The sequence below is a fragment of the Nesoenas mayeri genome (genome assembly GCF_963082525.1).
Source record: "Nesoenas mayeri genome assembly, chromosome: 14".
Classification (NCBI taxonomy): domain Eukaryota; kingdom Metazoa; phylum Chordata; class Aves; order Columbiformes; family Columbidae; genus Nesoenas; species Nesoenas mayeri.
In genome coordinates, this window is record NC_137556.1 from 8,653,070 (window position 1) to 8,671,445 (window position 18,376).

Below are 18,376 nucleotides of genomic sequence, written 5' to 3' on the forward strand. Positions count from 1 at the left end.
GGACAGGATGGAGACAGAGTCTTCAGGAGGCTGAGTATACTTGACCCAACAATGTTTGCACTTACTGTGACATTCCTCTGGCCCTGCCAGAATGCTGAGACTTGCAAAGAGGCTTAGCCTTTGGATTTACGCTGTGAACCTGGAAAGACAAACACAATTGTAAATGAATGTTCCTGGTTTGGATCTTGGTTCGTCAGCCAGGAGAAGGCATGGAAATTGCTGAATTGACTTTGGGCTGGCTGTAGGAGCAATATATATATATCCCCTGCTGATCTCTTTGGTATGATGCAACACTCCTGAGCTGCTGACGTGCTACAGGGTGCCCTGGGATTTGCGTTGCCCATCCATCAAGCCAACTGTTCACCCTCTCCTGCTCTTAGCACCTGCGGCATTGAATTCAGAGCCTTATTTTACATTGTATAGTACCTGATGTTGTCATGTACTGCTGAGTCCTATGTTTGTGCCTGTATGTGTCTGTGGTCATGCAAACAGTACCTTAAGGTATTGGCAGATGGTTACAAAGCTGCTGTTTCTTTTTTAGTGATTGGTTGCTAAGGCCGCTGTCCCCTTGTGAACTCCTCACCTGTTGAACCACTACCTTTGTGGCAGTATTGCTTTGTGTTTGCAGCCTGCCAGGAACCAGATATGAGTGGTCATGGCTTGGCAGGTAAGAAGTCTCTCCTTAAGGTTACAGTTGTTTCTCTGCACCCTGATGGAGCTCTAGGTCAGACAAACGTATGTGTTCCTTCAGGGTCTGGATCCTACGCTTGATGCTCCTGGTTCCATATGGTATTTTTTGGTACTTACAGCATTTGTAACATGATGGGTAGAGTAACTTCAAATCTGGGGTCTTCTAGCTGACTGTTACCCTGTCTTGGAGCCACATTTGTATGGTTGCAGATAGGTACATGGAATGAACATATGGAGGCATCTCAACAGACGAGGATTTAGTTACCCCGAACAGGTCAGTAGGCTACAAAAGCACCTATGTCATCAAATAAAATCAGTATATACCCTTCAGAGGCTTTGCATAGCCATTTGGTCCAAATAATTTATTTGTGATACCTTCTTTCTCTCTCCTGCTTTTTGTCACTCTCCAAGACAGTTATAACTGATTACAGTGAAGGATATTTTGCAGTCTAGTGTGATTTGACTGGTGTAGCATGAGACAACTGCAGGCAGCCACGGGAGACAATGAGCTGCTGTAAGGCAGTCAGACACCTCTGATGAGAACATGTCACTGTGTGTCTCATCCAAACCCATAGTATATTACCCTTGGCCTTGATCCAGCAAAGCAGTTACACGTGGACTTGGACCACCCATGGCCTTCATATTTCTGTCTGTTGCTCTCAAGTTATAAGTATCTCTCAAGCAGCTCCAGGATGGCTCCTGTCCAAGGTTGTGCCACGTGGCCATCAACAGGGCTGAGCCGTGATGCAAGGTCTGCTGGATAATCCCAAGACTTTGGATGTGGGAGGAGGGCCTGGGAAGCCAATGTTGTTGAGTTGCCCCGGGTTCCCGCTGCAAACCAATCCTGGCTGTACTCCACCACAGATCCCTGCAATGCTGTTGGCATTGCTTCTTGACATCTGTCAGGTAATGGTCAATATAGTTGGTTTTCAGGACCTATGAAATAGGCTTATTTTATTTTATTTTATTTTATTATTTTATTTTATATTTTTATTTTTATTTTTATTTTATTTTTCCCCTCCTGATTTTCTCACAAAGAAAAAGGGCAGTGAAAAATCAGATGTGCAGATTGTGAAAGGAGTTCATGGGCTGACATATCTGCTTTAAAGATCACCTCACGTGACTGAAACAGCATTAACCAAACTGCATTGGAGAATGTATGCCTCCCTTTTGTCTGTACAATAAAAGAGTTAATTCTCCTGTAGATCTGCCATCACTCTCGTTTGTTCCACTCTAGCTCCAAGTCCATGGTTGGTCTGGAATTGGGCAAGACATGCACAGAAACAGAAGGCACAGACAGACATGCCCCTTAGCAAGAGTGAGTGAAGTGGTTGGAGCTGGGACTGTGGTAGGCTCTGGTCATCTGAGCCAGAAACAAGATCTTGGAGAGAGGTTGTTCTACTGGAGTGAATAGCAAGAGCTTCTGACATTTTAAGATTTTTTTTTTTCAGAAATTCCAGCCATAATAAAACAGGCAGTGAACCTAAGGACTAAGCAGGAATTGCAGCAGCTTATGAATTTGTGCTCAAGACAGTTGTATGGCATCAGTTCCTGAATGCGATGATTAGACCTTCTGACATGGCAGAGGCCATGGCCAAAGATGATGGCTGTCAAAATTGCAAGTGAAACTGGACTGGTGCCTTGTAACATGCCAAGCAGTCAGTGTTTGCTCAGTAAATGCAGTGTTTGCACAAGAAGCTACATATGTGATGCAGCTGCCAGTGCTCGAGAAAGGCTGAGTTAATCTCTTGCCAAAGCAGATCTCACTAGCTCAATTGAGAGGCGACCCCATCTCTGGGAAGTCTATTTGTGCTTGACTGCTGTAGGTGTCTAAAGCAGAAGCCATCCTTGAAACCCACATTGCTTGCAGCACCCTGGTTTGTGGACAAACTCATCCTTCATGTGCATGCTTTATGTTAGATGCTCTGCTCTTATGTTCTGTGGTCCTTCCATTTCACAGTTTGCTCTTCACAAATGTGTTGGATGCTTTCACTGTTAATATTGGATTTGGATAAAAAATTGTTCATGGGAATAGATAAAAAGCTTCATCACTGGAACAGTCACTGTTTTAGTCTGAATTGCCTGGTTTTGTTTGAAACCTAATGACATTGGGATTAGGTTATTTAGTACACCGGGAGGCTTTCAGGTGTGCCAAACAGGATGGCAGGTGCTGCTTTAAAGTGCAGAGTGAATGTAGGAGAGTAAATGTACAAAGAGAGTTTGGACTCTGGTTGCAACGCTGACCAGCCCTCCTACTACTAGTTGGTTTCACGTCACTGAGACGATGGCTTGTGCGAGTGCAAAGCTGTCTTGTGTGTGAGGGTGTACGTGCTGTCCAACTAAACAGTAAAAACGAGAGGAGGCAATTCAGCTTCCAAGCGAACACTGTAAGGTCACTCTGAGCTGTTTGTTCTCTGACGTGTCCCCTTTTCTTTAAGTTCTGAGTGATTGCTCGAGGCTTCTTAACTATCTGTTTTCAGACTCCTGAGATTCTGTTCCTGAGTGCTGCTGAGCTCTATATGTGATGTGACCCTCTGTCCGTGTTTCCCTTGCTGAGCATGGAGATTTTCTGCAGCAGGCTGGCAGAAACGCTGGGACTGTATGACTAACGCCCTTGAAAGAACATATAGCCAAGGTTTTACCTTGGTGAGTCATTCTAGCAGTCCTAGTGTCTCATGTAAATGTCAGCCTTTACTTAGTGTAACTCTAGATCTTTGTGAAGAGGACGGAATTAGACTCAGCCAAATGAAGAGCCCAAGGACCTTTGCAACCCAACACCAGAATGATTACAAGGTACATACAGATCACGCTGTTGACTCAAACCGTAATGACGACATTCTAGCATTACCTGAATAGTTGACATGGCTGCAGAATTATGCTATATGCAACACTAGGACAAATTTAACAGAGGGTTAGGAAAGTATTAAAGCTGCATGGAGCCCTTTTGCCAGGTGCTTAGATAATGGAAAACCCATTAAATCTGTTTTAGGAATAAAATGAGCATCTGCTGGATCTGAAATGCACTGCATTGTAAAGAGTGTATGTAGGGGGGAGGAGAACTTTCTAAGTTTTACACTTTAAAGTAAGGCAGACCTAGACTGCATCATCATGTACCAGCATGTCGTTTATTTAGAAAACAGGCTCTAATAGTTATACAGGATAACAATCTTCAGCCAATTTGAAAATGATACATTTTGCAATCCATCTGCATGTACCTGATGGTGTTACTCATTTTTATAGAGGTGTTTGATCTTTGAGAGTGTATGGTAGACACTTGAAGATCTTGTAGCAGTATCCTATATGGCCTAACTGTGCTATGAACATAGGACTGTGAAGAATGAGACTTTCCTGAAGGCGCTGGGGTGGAGAAGCCTCTGTCTGGAGCTGTATTTCCTCTGTGCCATATGGCTAAATGGGGAAACTGTCACCACTTGAGTGGTGAGCTGTCTAGTTGTGAGTTACTTGGTAACATGAATATGTCATTCGAAAGTGGCTTCTCTGTTGCTCCTGGAGGGGCGAATAACAAGACTTCTGTAAGAAGTGAGAAAAGAGTGATTTTGTTTCTCTTCCCATACACAAAGGTTATCCTGAGATGACCGGTTAGATTGCAGGAAAATTTGTGATAGTTTCAAATTGTGGAGTAATTTCTTAAAATGATGAGTGGGAAGTGCAGGTTTGCACTGGCTAAGATATCCTGAAAATAAGCAAGTAGCTGGAAGAGGTTATTGTAGCCATTGATAGAGTATTTACAGAAGCTGCAGAATCCTGATTGGATTTGAAGCTTGCTGAGTGTTTTTCTAAATCGTAGAAATGCAGCTGAACACTGAGTGTGTTTCAAAGACCATTTTTTGGTAGCATATTTTTGGAACATGTTGGACTGAAGTGCACCGTTTCAAAGGCTCGTTTTCTGTGCGTTGGGTTTTTGATGCCTCCCACCAAGCAAGTAGGATATTAGATTCGCATCACAAAAAGTGCGTATGGCACTCCTGTGGGCATCTCCATACCTGCTGCTCAGGAAGGGCAGAAAGGTGCACTGGCTTTCAAGGACAGGCTTCCTCTGGGATTAGCAAAGACTTTCAAGCATGGAGAGCAGCACGGCTGCTCAAATGCATGTACTGTGCTCCATGCTTGGAAGTCTTTGCTAAGCTTAAGATGAGTCTATCTGTCATACAGATTGGAATGTCACAAGGAAAAGAACATTAGTGATTTGAATGTAATGGTGTTTGGGCAACAGTAGCCTTAATATGGGAAAAAGCACAGTAGAAAGCTTAATCTTGGAATTAGGTAAGGCATGTCCCTGGTGAGATGATGTTTGCAAACATACCCTGTCTATGGCTCAGATGAAGACTGGGTGATGTTGGTGTCCACGGGCAGCAAGCAGGGCTGCATGTACTCAGGGTGTTATTGCTTGTGGTACACGTCCCACTGCAAGTGCAGCATGAAGAGATGAGGACTCAGTATCTCTCCCATCAAATCACCTTTTGATTTCCTTGCAGGTCCCTGATCCAGCTCTTGGAGGACAGCGAGGTCCCTCCCGGTGTGGCTCGGGGGCCGCCTAGTGGGATGCAGACCGGTGGCCCTGCTGTCACAGCCGGGCTCTTCGTCCAGCGGCTGGGGACTGCTTGCAAACCAGGGCTTAGAGTGAATTAATTTTATCCCTCATATTACATGCCTCTTCCAAGCACAGCTGTTTCTCAGGGCTGGAAAATCCTGGCTTTCCCTCCCCTTATTTGAATAACAGCTGAACTGCCGACAGATATTGGACACTTGAATAAAACTGGAGTTCCTAGAACCAAGTGACTAAATCCCTTTTTAAGCACCGACATGAAAAGATGCCTAGAGCTTATTTTAAGAGATGTTAAGCTTCCACTTGAAATCATAAGGCTCCATACTTGTTAAAGTAAGTAGATTCATGTCAAATGGAGATCCTGGTTATTTGCTTCCTTTCTTTCCTACAAAAAAAGCCCCAAACCCTGCCCCACTTCTTTGCATGCCAGAGCATTACAGGAATGTGGAAGGATTTTGAGCCCAGACTGCCTGAAACATGAGGACTGCAGATCCTGGGGAGTGTAAATGCACGAAGACTTGGGTGCCCGTGACTGTAACCTGCAGGGTATGTGCAGATGTGAATAAAGACAACGATATTTGTGGAGTCCCTGGGCATCCTGATCCAGCCGCCTGCTGCCTGTGCTGCAAGTACCTGTGCTGAAAGTTCATGTTGCACAGGCACATCCCAGTAGTTTGGCAGAGGTTTGGGGTCCTTTATGTGGACCCTAAGGACAATTTTTAGTGCTGTGGAAAGAACAGCATTTCAAGAACCTGGAAACTCCTATTTCTGCAGTTAGGATGTTATATATGAACAAAGCCAGGCCAGGTTGTTTCCTGAAAGCTCTGGGGAAACACCCACAGGCCTGCTGTCTTATGGGTTACCCCTTCCAAAGAGCTCTGTGTTGTCAGTGCTTGGACCGAGAGCCGGTGCACTGGGGCAGTGCTGAGCTGCTCTGGTACAAATCTGTGAGCTGTTTGGCCCATCTGTTCCCCTTCTTGTAGCTCGCCAGTGGCTCCTCCTGCCTTGCACCAGCCCTGCTCTATGGTGAGTGGGGGACGAGCCCAGTTCCAGCTCTCCCTTTCACTGCTGACTGCTGGAGGATGCTTCCCCATCCTGCCACTAATACCTGTAGTGAATAATGAAGCAGAGCCTCAGCCTTAATACAGAAGACAACCTACTATCTTTTTTTAAAGTAGAAAATACCACAGTATGCTATTCAGTCATCAAGTAAGCTAGGCTTTCCACCCTAGAATACAATGGTGATCCTCTGTGAGTCATAAGGAGAATTAAGTTAACAGGCCCAAAGAGAGAGATCAGTCTCGCCAGCTCAATACTTCATGTGGGGCACACCTTCCAAGGAGGTGGATGTGTCATTCCAGCGGGTTTAGGAGAAGATGGGAATTGTGTGGTCAGTGCATGTAACTGCGTATGACTCTCAGCTTTGCTATCCAGTGCTCCAGCTGTGACTTGCTGTTTCTGCTGCCTGTGGCTGTACTGTTATATTTGCACTTTCTGGAGAACACAGCAGGGTCTGATCTCCGCTGTCCCCAAACCAGACCTGTTACATGTGTCTCATCTTCTTTGTGAAGAAAGCATTTTTGTGAACAGCACTCTATACATTGTGACTGCTGTAGCATCAAGCTATTCTAGTAATTACCAAAATGGAAAAAAGCATCTTCTGTCCCAGAGCCTCTTGCTTTTACTTAGCTGATTTAAATTGTTTTCAATAGGAGGAAAGAGAAAGTACATCCTCAGGTGGGAACACATTGAAATGGGGTGTATTTAGACTGATAGCTGTAAAGTTGTGATCAGAAGCAAATGGGAATCTGAGGTAGCTTTCCCAGAGCCTGCATAATGGTTTTCTCCAGTGCTATACAAAGCAGCATGTGCCTGCTGTAACTTCTGCCATCTCTTGTAACCCAAGTGTGCCCTGGGTGTTCATCCCACAGCGCATCCTGATGGGTGGTCTGGTGCTTCTGCCATATAGCACTGATATCACCAAAGCTGGTGAATCCAGAGATGACGTGAAGCTCCTGAGCCCTCCTGCTCTTTTGTTCCACTGCACGTGAGGCCCCTGAGCTGCCTGTGCCCTGACTGTGCAATGGAGAAAGCTGTGGTGACCATGGAGGTGAGTGACGGTGTTTCATGCACCTTGGCTGATTTCTAGTGCCACAAGAGCTGCTTCAGCCTGTGCCCCAGGCAGGGGAGCTTGTGCACAGGAGTAGCAGCACATAACCCTCCAGTCTACCCATTGCTGCACTGTATCACCTTGCATCTGTACCCATGGTGAATTCTGGCCTAAAAATCTTGTCCTGATTCAGCTCTGCCAGCCCTGCTTGTGCTGGGCACATGTGGGTACAGAGCTGCTGATGGGGACCGTCCCCACTCCAGCCAGCTGAGCCACCGACACCCAGGATGGGCAGTGCCAACCTTCCACGAGTGGTGCAAAGTCAGTGGGTGAGATTTAAACTTCTACAGTTAAACAAGAAACCCAGGATCCCCCTGGAGACTGTTTGCTTGAGGGGAGTGTTATTTAAAACTGTCTCGTCTCAGGTTTCCCTGATGTGCCAGGAGATAGTTTTAGCTCACTTGCCTCCTGACAGAGGCGTGTCTGAGCTGTCCCGTGTCACCATGTCAGTGGCTCTGACCTGAGGTACCTTCCCTGGGGCAGCACGCCAGGGCTGTGTGGTTTCCCTGGGAGCTGTGGGGTTTGCAGTGGGCATGTGAACTGCTGGGACCAGCCGTGGTCACCAGAGCTGGGTGACACTGCTGTGTGCCGTGGAACTGGGAGGAGAGCATCCCAAGGATGGGGCCTTTGGCCACCTCATCTTTGGCCACCTCCTGGTCACACTGGGACAGGGCTTGTCACTCTGCTGTCATCTGAGGAGCAGAGTTATCTCAAGTGACTCAACAATGATACTAGAGTAGGATCTTAGGCTGTGAGGTGTGTCAGAAGCTGGGGATGCAGCTGGCACTGATGCCAACACAAGGAGGTGATTTTCAGTCATTTTGGCCTTCCTGCAAAGGCTGGAGGCAACTGTGTAGTGGTGCAGAGCTGGGGTCTCTTAAATACTTGCTCTCAGTTCCAAATCTAGGCTAGGTCCAGTCTCTGATCTCTTCCCCAGGGAAGCTAGAGCAGCTGTTGACATCTAGAAGAGAGTCTGAGTCCACACCAACAGCTCTGTGGTTCCACCAGTGGGGCTCATGATGCTTATCTAAAACTGCTGGAACTCAGACTGCATTATACCTGCTGCAATATTGCCATGAAGCTCAAAACAGGGATTTGTTGCCCTGTAAAAAAACTATTCCAGCTCAGAGCTTCTACGCAGAGTATAAATCATGTGTGCAGAGTGCATATAATCAGAGTATTGCCAAACACTGTAGTTTAGATGCATGTTTGGAGAACTAAGGTGTGGACTATGAAGCAGTTAAAAGTGCCAGTTCCCAAGCCCATCATTATTCATATTGCCTAAATTAAGCAACTACTATATAGTCAAATGAAACTTTAATGGGGAAATTATTTTACAAAACGCAAGTAATTTCATTGAAAATTGAGCTGGCAAAAAGTGCTGCATAAAATTAAATAACTTGCACAGATGTTTCTTGAATGAAAAATAAATGCACACCTGGTCTAATGGCTGTTTTTTCCCTCTAGGGAGCATCAAGACTGGACTGTCTAAGCTCTCACAAACACCTCTTATGACAGTGATATGTGCCATATCCTGTGCTCAAGGAGGAGAAAAGGTTAGTTTAAATGCATAGTCATGGCATTCGGGCTTCTACAAAGTACCGTGTGCCTGGTTTATGCTGAGCAGTGAGCTCTTAATTGTTGGGGAGACCACACGCAGGCTGTACAGCCCCAAACACTCCAGGAAATACGATCGGTCTAATTTTAGCTACATGGACAGCATTTGATATGGAAGCAGCTGGTGTCATACAAATCTGTGGGCTTGTCAAGCAACCCCACTGCATTGCTAAAGCAAATCTGTTCATTTCCACTCAAAGGCAATCTAGAAAGCCAGGCCTGGTTTTAGCTTGCACTTGACTAAATATAAATCAAAGCTGTAGCTTTGTAACCATAGATGTGCAGTGCCAAAACTCTTAGATTTTAATGCCATTTCATTAGAAAAGTGAGGCATGAGTTGTTTTTCTCACCCCGTATTGTACTTCATGCTAGCACATACCTGTTTACAATGGGTGGAAATGTTTTCCGGACATGCTCAATCTGTTCCCCTCTTGTGAAAAGGTTTTCTAATGTTAAAAGCTTATGTAATGAAAGCCAGTGGTGGTGTGAGCCTAAGCTGCTGGCAGTCTCTTGATCTGCTAGATATCATGCTAATTGCTCAAGAGTATATCTAGGCAGTGATCTCAGTTGGTGCTCGGATTGCCGTCTTTTTGGCAGCTGAGACACAAACTTCCTAGGTAGAAAAGCCCTAAAAATACAGCAGGGCTTGGATTTTCTGTCTACTAGACCATGACAGAGATAGAGATAGCATGTCTGTTAAACCCCTCCTCAAGTGGCCCATGAGCAAGCTATAATGCTTAATTACTGGAAATTCTGAAGAAAACAAAAATGGCAAGTCTAGTGCGTACCCAGCTGCTCTGGAAACTCTTCTCGCACCAACATTCAGCACCGAATGCGGCAGCATCCGAATGGCCATGAACCAGTCAGTGCTGCAACCAGAGCTGCCAGCAGCCCCAGCAGCACGAGGGGATGTCCCCCAACAGCCGCAGCCTTTGGAAATTAGGAAATGATAATGCAAAGGCATGTGTGTAGTGCAAGGCACAGGAGAGCTAGGGCTTTGTCTGTGCCTGCCCTCCCTGCCAAAAAAATAAATAAATAGTTCTGTTTAGAGAGCTGGTTGGTAAATGCATTTAAAATGTTATAGGTTAAATAAGCAACAGAAATAAAGGAGAGTTGAAGTTTTTTATAGTATTTGTAGTCAATAGACAAACTTCTTCTCTCAGGCAGTGCAAATGCGCCACTGAATATTCTTGCTATGTTTCGCAATAGCAGCTAGGAAATTTCTCTAGGAGGTAACACAGTGTTATGGGCAAAGCTCTTGAATACTCCAAATCTGCTAATTAAAAGCAAAATATGAAAAGGAAGAGATGATATCTAGGCAACAGAGGGAATAAAGTTCCTTTCAAGAGACAGATCCTGCCTTCATGTTCTCCTGGCTCCCTGCTCTGCCGAGAAAATACTTGATCCTCAACTGTCTTGTCATTTGGAGCTGGGAGGCCCCAAAATCCCATCCACCCCTGGCCCTTGTTTTTCCTACACTCTGGATTAAGCCTGTGGATAATGTGCAAGATGTTTGTTATGCCACAGGGCTGAGGTTGTGGGTCCTGCACTGCTGGGGTAGAAAAGGTTCCTCTACCAGCTGCCTGTGCAGCCCGTTCCTTGGGGTCACCCTCTGCTGCTGCCCTATTGCAGGGGACGCAAACACGGTATCCTGCCTCCTTGGCCCCTGCAGAGGAATATCCAGGTAATGTGTTTTCCTGGCACGTGATGGTGGCTTTAGGTTAGTTCACTGGACAGTGAACTTTTGTGGCTGCAAATGATGTGGTGGTAGAGGATCAATCTGCTGCTGCCGAAAGGTGAAGCAGGTGGTGAAAGACTAAATCCATATCCCATGTCTGTGGTTCTGGTTAACTTCATTATGTACTCATAGTTCTCAGCACTATGAAAATGACTCTCACTGAGAGGATGCATTATATTTTCTTGCCACTGTCTTCCCTCTAGCATCCCTATCCCTTCTCTTTTCTTTTTAACCTGCCCATGAGCCATGATTAGGAAGAGGCTGTGGACCCCAGATGATGCTCTGCTGCACAACTGAGCCCACATCCCAGCTGAATGTGTTGTGGACCATTCACCTCTTCTCTCAGCCCAAGAGACTAAAAGAAGTACTGGTGAGTTCTCTGCTTGCAAAGTAAAGTACCTGGCTAATGAAGTGAGATGTTCAAGGGGGCAGAGCTCATCATGGCTGCACCCCTTGCACATGTGCTGTGGAGCCAGGATGCCTTTTGGTTGGCAGTGGAGTCCTCTCTTGCTTTGGAAACCACAGTCTTCTTGGGTTTTCTGGGTGGGAGGGTAAGAGATGCTAATGCAGGCAGGAGGACTGAGCCAGGTATGCTGTGGGGTTGGAGCTCCTTATTTGCCAGGATGCTCAAACGACCACCCTTGATAATCCTACAGGTAAGAACAGAGCTCAGTGTGCCAGAAAGGGGAATGCTGCTTTCTGAAATAAAAAATCATAACCCTGTATCTCCTCCCCACGCTCTGAAAAGCCCTCATGTAACCCGAGAACATCGTTAGTATGATAGAAATTAAAGTGTTACTCACCTCTCTAAGGCATCAGTTTGGTTTTGGGGCTCTTGCTTGAGCAGCTTGAGTCAGAGCTGAGTCTTGAAGTGGAAAGTCTTGTCTCCACCAACTCCCCTCCAAGGACTGAAGGCTGTCTGGGGTGGTGGGTTACATTTCTAATGTTGAGATCCCTGCTTGTGAGTGATGGCATGGCGGGAATGTCAGCTGTATGGGAATAAACTGCAGCAATTTATTCTCTCCAGCTGGCTTGAAAGTCAATAGAGCAGCACTATTAGCTGGAACAAAATAGGTCCACTGTTGTGGGACACAATGGTGGCCAGATCTGTAGTTGCTTATAATTTGCCATGCTAGTTGTCCAGAGTGATGGAAAGATGCCAGTTCAGGTTGATTGTGACTCTCTATGTTGATAGAGGGCCAAGATAGAGAGGTGAGGCAAAACTTCATTAGTAGCAGGACCCTCTTATACAGACCTGGAATGTGAAGAATTTCCTATTCACTCGGGTTATAAAGAAAACCTGAGCTACTCCCCGGTCCCCAAATGCTGAGGAATGCAGTGGGATAGTTTGGGTCCAGTGAAGCCAGTGTATGTCTTGCTGACTTGAATGGTTTCACATCAGCATCCTTCAGACTTGGTAGAAGAGCCATGTAAAGCTCGTGGGAACTGGAGTGATGTCCTGATGATGGCAGAAGCACAGAGCCATTATGTGCTTAAGTTTCAAGCCAGGTGCTTTATTCAGTGAGGTACCATGTAGGGGAGGAGCTGGAGAATGGGATTTTCTGAAGTGCAGGGTTGTGTCTGTGCCCAGTGTTAGTGCAGCAAGTTTAACTGGAAATTTCTGTGCTCCAAACTGCTGGTTAGCAGCTCATTTGGAGGAACTGCTTTGTGTAGATGCACAAAGAGTAGGATGAGACATCTCCAGGCAAAGCTGCCCATCACTGTGAAAGTGTCTGTAAAGGAATTGGATCTTGTCTTCTACCATAGCAGTGCACTTCCACAACTGAAGACCATTTAGTCTGGGCATTGTCAGCCTTTATCAGTTCCGTGACCATGAAAATAACCCAACTGCTTCGAGAAGCCCTTTTGATACCCTTTAGATACCTTTTGTGGGATTCTGGAGGTATTCCCCAGATTCACAGTTCAAAAATATGACTTGCAGTTGGGTTTCCTGCAAGCATAAGCTTGTAAATTTTTCCAGTTACCTGCTTGCTTCCTTCATGCTGATCTCCAGGAGCTGTGCAAAAAGGTGTAAATTACTTTTGGCTAAAGCTTCTCTCCTGGCACTGTTATTAATGGCTGCATCATTTTTTTTGTGTCACAACAAATTGCATCAAGGCCATCTGGGCCTGAGGCTGGGTGAATCCTCCCCTCCAGCAGGGACTATGGTGTAGGGGGTGTAGGGATGCTCTGGGGGCTGCATCTGCTTTCTTTGGCTATCTTTTGCCTCCCCAGTTCTCATCTGTGCTTGAAGACCTCTGAGGAAGGGGCTGGAACTCCAAGATGCTGCTCTCCCTGTCCTGTGGACAAGAAACTCTGCCCCAAGTCAATGGGTTTAACTTGGATCCTCTAGCTAGACAATGTAGCCCAAGGAATTTAAAGTATTAATCACCTCTTGATGGCGTAATCATCAGATGAACTTTTGACGCTGGCTTGAATGCAGGGGTGGTGGGAAGAGACTGGCTATTCCAGCCATCTTAAGCCCTTCCCAAAATGGAAGAGCAGCTGGCGCAAAGGCGACAAATGCTGGGGCCCTTCTTCCTGAAGTGCTTTGTCAGGGGCCCCTGAAGTGACTTTTCAATTTATACCACATCAAAACCTGAGGCAGATGAGTAGTTATTTTTTAAAATTTGTTTTTGTTTTTCCAAGAGGGATTTCTAAATGGAGGAATGTAGGTAACAAATGGTCTTGGTGTGAAAATGAACAGATCTGCTCTGTGGAGAAAGTAGGTATCTTCACTGGCAACTTGGCACCTAGGATAGGGTTGATAGTAAGAAATGAATTTATTCTTACAGTTGGATTCAGAGTTCAGGCAGAAACTTCTCACTTCTGCGAGGAAATGCAGCATATCTTCCCACTCTTGCTTGAAACAATGGAGCATAAGCTGGTGTTCATGCCACAGGGGAGCTTGGGGTAGGGAGAGCGCTTGGCAGCGCTACGGATTTCGGGAGAGGAGCTCCAGGTAGCCTGGCAGGCCCCAGTTGGTCTTTCCCAAAGAGTGATTTACCTCTGGTAGTCAGGAGCTGGTTGACGCTCGCTGCTGGAAGGGAGGGTGCTGAGCAGAGAGGTGTGCGAGGACAGTCTTCTGCGTCTGCCTGTGGTACATGTTCAAAGATGGTGGTGACCATTGCTGGTGACAGGGATTTTCCCCTCTATGAGATCCTCAGCGAAGTGCATTGAACATGATGGCAAGTTAAAAGTATTATAATCATCTGTGAACAGTGAAGAAGAGACTTTGGGAGGTTTAAGTCACAGAGAGGTGTCATTGCCAGAAGGTGTCACAACTGACCTGTGGTCCAAAGGTGATGGAGGGGCTGCAGGTGTGTGCTGGGAGGCTCTCCAAGGCCTCCCTCCTGTCTTCTCACCACTGAGGTCTCCAAGAGGGTGGTAAACACTAATAGACTCAGCCAAGTCTGGCTAATTAAACTTAATTAAGCCTGAGACCAGCAACTGTTGCAATGTCTCCATCTTCGATAGTACACTGCTCCAAAGCCAGAGCTGGATTGCTGTGGTTTCTCTGACTTCGGAAGAGTGATGCAGGTTTGTGTGAGGCTGTGTTTGGACAATAGGACAGGTTTGACTTTTCTTCTGCTGTTACTAGTTGTTCCACTGAAGATCTGATGTTGTCACTGAACCAGACAGACCAGTAGTTTTAACCTAGATGCTTATCGTAGATATCTTGGTGTAAATCCAGATTCTCTTTGATGATGTCACTATTAGGCAAATACTCTCCTACACTATGCTGGCACGTGTTTGTAGACTTCAAGGGGATTGAGTAAATGTGGTGGAAAAGGATTGCAGATGAGCATGAGTGATTTGGAACTGCGTTATTGCGTAAGAAAAGTGGCATTGCTGGCAGATGTCCTCAATCATCTGTCAGTACTAACTTCTGAAAGCAACGTAGTAGAGCTGCCTGCTTGCTCTCTGCATGTTGAATCCCAGGAGGAGCATTTTAATGGGGAGTCTGACTACCCTTAAATTAAAGCTCACCCACAGTGTTGCAATAGAGACATTATTATATGATGCCTTGAGGCATCCACTTATTGGATGATCTTACAGCTCTGCTTTCTGGCAGCATTCCCTTGGGTTTAACTTCAGGCATTTTGACATCTTAAATGTATTTTCCACTGTAACTTAAGCCTGTGCCAGTCTGGGCTATACAGACTTATCTATAGGCAATTTGAGGAGTGGCGAACATTGCTGGATGTTTGCCAGCGCTGGGTAGGACACTTTTTAGAGACAGTGTACTGATGTGCCCTCAAGCTGGGTCCTAAAAAAAATAGCTCTGCAAGCTGCATCATGTTACAGCTCCACAAAATATGTCAAAATTTTATGTGAGTTTCCCCCTGGATGTGGGTCTAGGCCTTATCCAGCTAGAGCATTTCCAGAGAGGGATGTTTTATCCCAGCCTTTCCATAAGCCACCTACTTGCTGGAGCAGTAAAGATTGCATTCATCATGATCTTTCATTCCATTTCCCACCACAACAGTGGTTCTTAAAATTGACTTTTCTGTTTGGTGCTTAGGAGACAGGGTCAATTTTTTGAGGTAGAGAAAATAGCTAAAAGTGGAGACTTTTCATTCTGGCGTGCCTCGGCCAGAGACAGTCCGAACAAATGCAGTGCACTGATCGCCTGCACTTCGCTCATGCTGCCCAGGCTTTCTGTTTTTAGCTCTGGCAGAGGCTCCCTCTGCATATTCAGAATGCCATCCCAACAGCTGCAGCTCTCTTGGTGGCCACCCAAGCACCTCTGGCCCTCAAGTTTGCAGGTTTCAATGCCCATAAACAAGGACATTTAAAAATCACATTGCCTGTGCTCTGCCAGGAATATTCCACTTGCCATTCTCTGTATGGCATGTCACCTTTTATCAGCATTTAGTGGCTGGAATGGGTAGGAAGAGGCATGGTATCTGGTATGAAACCTGTTTTTCGCCTGGATAGCAGGGTTAAGTGCTTAAGGCAGAGCACAATTGTCAGTATAAATAACTTTTGGAAGGACAGTGGGAATGATTCTTATACAAAGCAGTTGAATTGTGCCTCAGCAAAATAATATCCTCCCTTGTAAAACTCCAACTTGGGAGCTGCCGTCTTTGTGTCAAGTCTGGGTGCAGACTGAGCATCTTGAGAAGGTGTTTGGGGAAGTGGTGGCATTTCTATTGCCTCAGGACACTGGCTGCAATGGTTTCACCTTGTGCGGGGCGGGACCAAGTCCATGTCCCCATGCTGGGAAAACGTGTCCCACCACTCAGCCTTGCTGTCACTTGCTTCCCTGGGGATTTGTCACCTCCTGCCCCACTGAGGGGGTCCTGATAGCAGGGGTGGCTCATCTGGAGGGTCTGAGGAGGAGGAGAGTGCTGAAGAAGGCTCCAGGGAAGGTGTGTGTTGGAAGGTGACTCTCAACAGCCGGCAGGGTGGGCAGTTGTGAGCCTCTTGTGGTGCCTTCGGTGGAGGAGCTGGATGACAGCAGGCTGGGTTTCTGTCTGGGTTTACAGATGGACCTGGTTCTGTGTGTCCTGAAGGGCAGAGAAGATTTCAGAAAAAGTACTTTGTGACATTCTACTCGGGACTACTGGGTTTTTGAGCTCCAGGAGTCATGCACCTGGTGAGGAGCTAAAAGTAACTAGTTAAACTAAAGTTGAAAGTAACTTCACCCTTAAAAGTAAGTGTCTTGCTCTGTTTTTATCCTGCCTTTTACTTCTAGAAGGGCATTGTGTCCGCCTTCTGATTTCATGCAGCATTGAGGACTGGGTCGGTAAGGATTTTCTTCTGATATTCCCCATGCAAATAAATCTTGTCTAAAACCCTGTTTATTTCTGAACTGCCACAGGAGACTCCCAGGCATCTGAAGGATTTTCATGTATGTCAGATATTAATTTATCAAGTCACTTTGTTACGCTATTATTTGATTTGCCTGTGCTTGCCTGCCAATAGCCAGCGAACAGCAGATGGCACCAGCGCCCTGTGCCTCCCCAGGCAAATCACAACCGCCTCCAGCAGGACCTCTTGCAGCTCGTAACCAAGCACGGGGAATACTACTGAGCACTTAAGCTGTAAAATTAAGGCTATAGCAGAGGTGTGGGTTTTTTTTGTTTTACACGAAGTAACTCTTATATGTGGATACAAAAGGTCTGGATCCTGCAACATAGCTGTAAATAACTGTATTCAGTGGTTCTGTGCAGAATTTTCATCCTTTTTACAGCATTTTTTCCCCCTAAGGCTATTTTTCTTTCAGATCCTGCTGCATATCTGGTACAGTAAGGGCTTGAATGAGCTGATTATTTTAGCATCTTTTCTCTTGCTAAGTAGCTGCAGAGCTCTGAGATGGCTGTGGCAAGGAAGGGCAAGTGCTTCAGCATGATGTGGACACTTGCAGCTTGGTTTGGATAATTGTTTCCTTTGAATCACTTGCTGAAGAAAGGTTCTTGAAAAAACAGTGCTGCTGCTGTGTAAAACCCTGCTTCAACAGCTAATGAAAACTGAAATGCTCACAATGATGGCGTATGATATTTCTGTTTAAATTATTGCCAGTAGCTCTGCAATCTGGAGAGCCAAGACTCACTGAAAGCACAATTAGACTAACACTTGCGAAGATGGCATATCATAGTTTCCTAATATAGTACTGACAATTTGGTGTATTTTCTTTCCAGAATGTGGTGCATGAGCCTTAGCTAATGTGTCAGAGCAGGTTGTCATGGTCAGCAAGGCGAGGAAACCTGCTGTTCCTGCTTCTGGACTCCCTGGGCACTTGTGTGTGCATTGCACTCCAACACTTACTGTCCCCATTGAGAGTGTTGGTCTGCCCCATGCTAAGAAATCCTCAGTTCTTAGCCTCGGAAGCATTAGCACTGGTGTTTCTTCATTGCAGAGCCTGGACATGAAATTAAATATTCAGGTGGTACAGCAAGGGAAGGAAGTTCAAAAGGAAGACAGAAGGACAGAAGAAATCACATTCATTAATTGAGGTGATGTTGAATTGCTCTTCTTCACTTGTTTCTTGGTTACAGGAAAGCACAAAAGCTCTGAGTGTAGCTCTTGTTTGCTATTCAACAATCATATCTGTATGTACATACGCTTTACCTTTGGCAAGCGTGTGGAACTGTTAATAAAAGCTTTTAAGTTGTCAGGTCAAATCTGACCAAGCCAGCAGCGAGCAAAGGTGCTGGGGCACTTGGCCTGGGTTTGTCGCTGCCTCTCCCTGAGAATCTTTGTCAAAGTGATGGACACCATCTGAGTTTCGTAGAATCATAGACTTGTAGAATGGTTTGGGTTGGAAGGGACCTTCCAAACTCCCCCAGTGCCACCCCTGCCATGAGCAGGGACATCTTCACCCAGATCAGGTTGCTCAGAGCCCTGTCCAGCCGGGTCTGGGATGTCTCCAGGGATGGTTCATCCACCACCTCTCTGGGCAACCTGGACCAGGCTCTCACCACCCTCAGGGTAAAAAATTCTCCCTCATGTCTGGCCTGAATCTCCTCTCTTCTAGTTTAAAACCATCACCCCTTGTACTGTCATAAAGCACTCTTTAAAAAGTCTGTTCCCATCCTTCTTACAGGCTCCTTTAAGTATGGAAAGGCTGGAATAAGGTCTCCCGAGA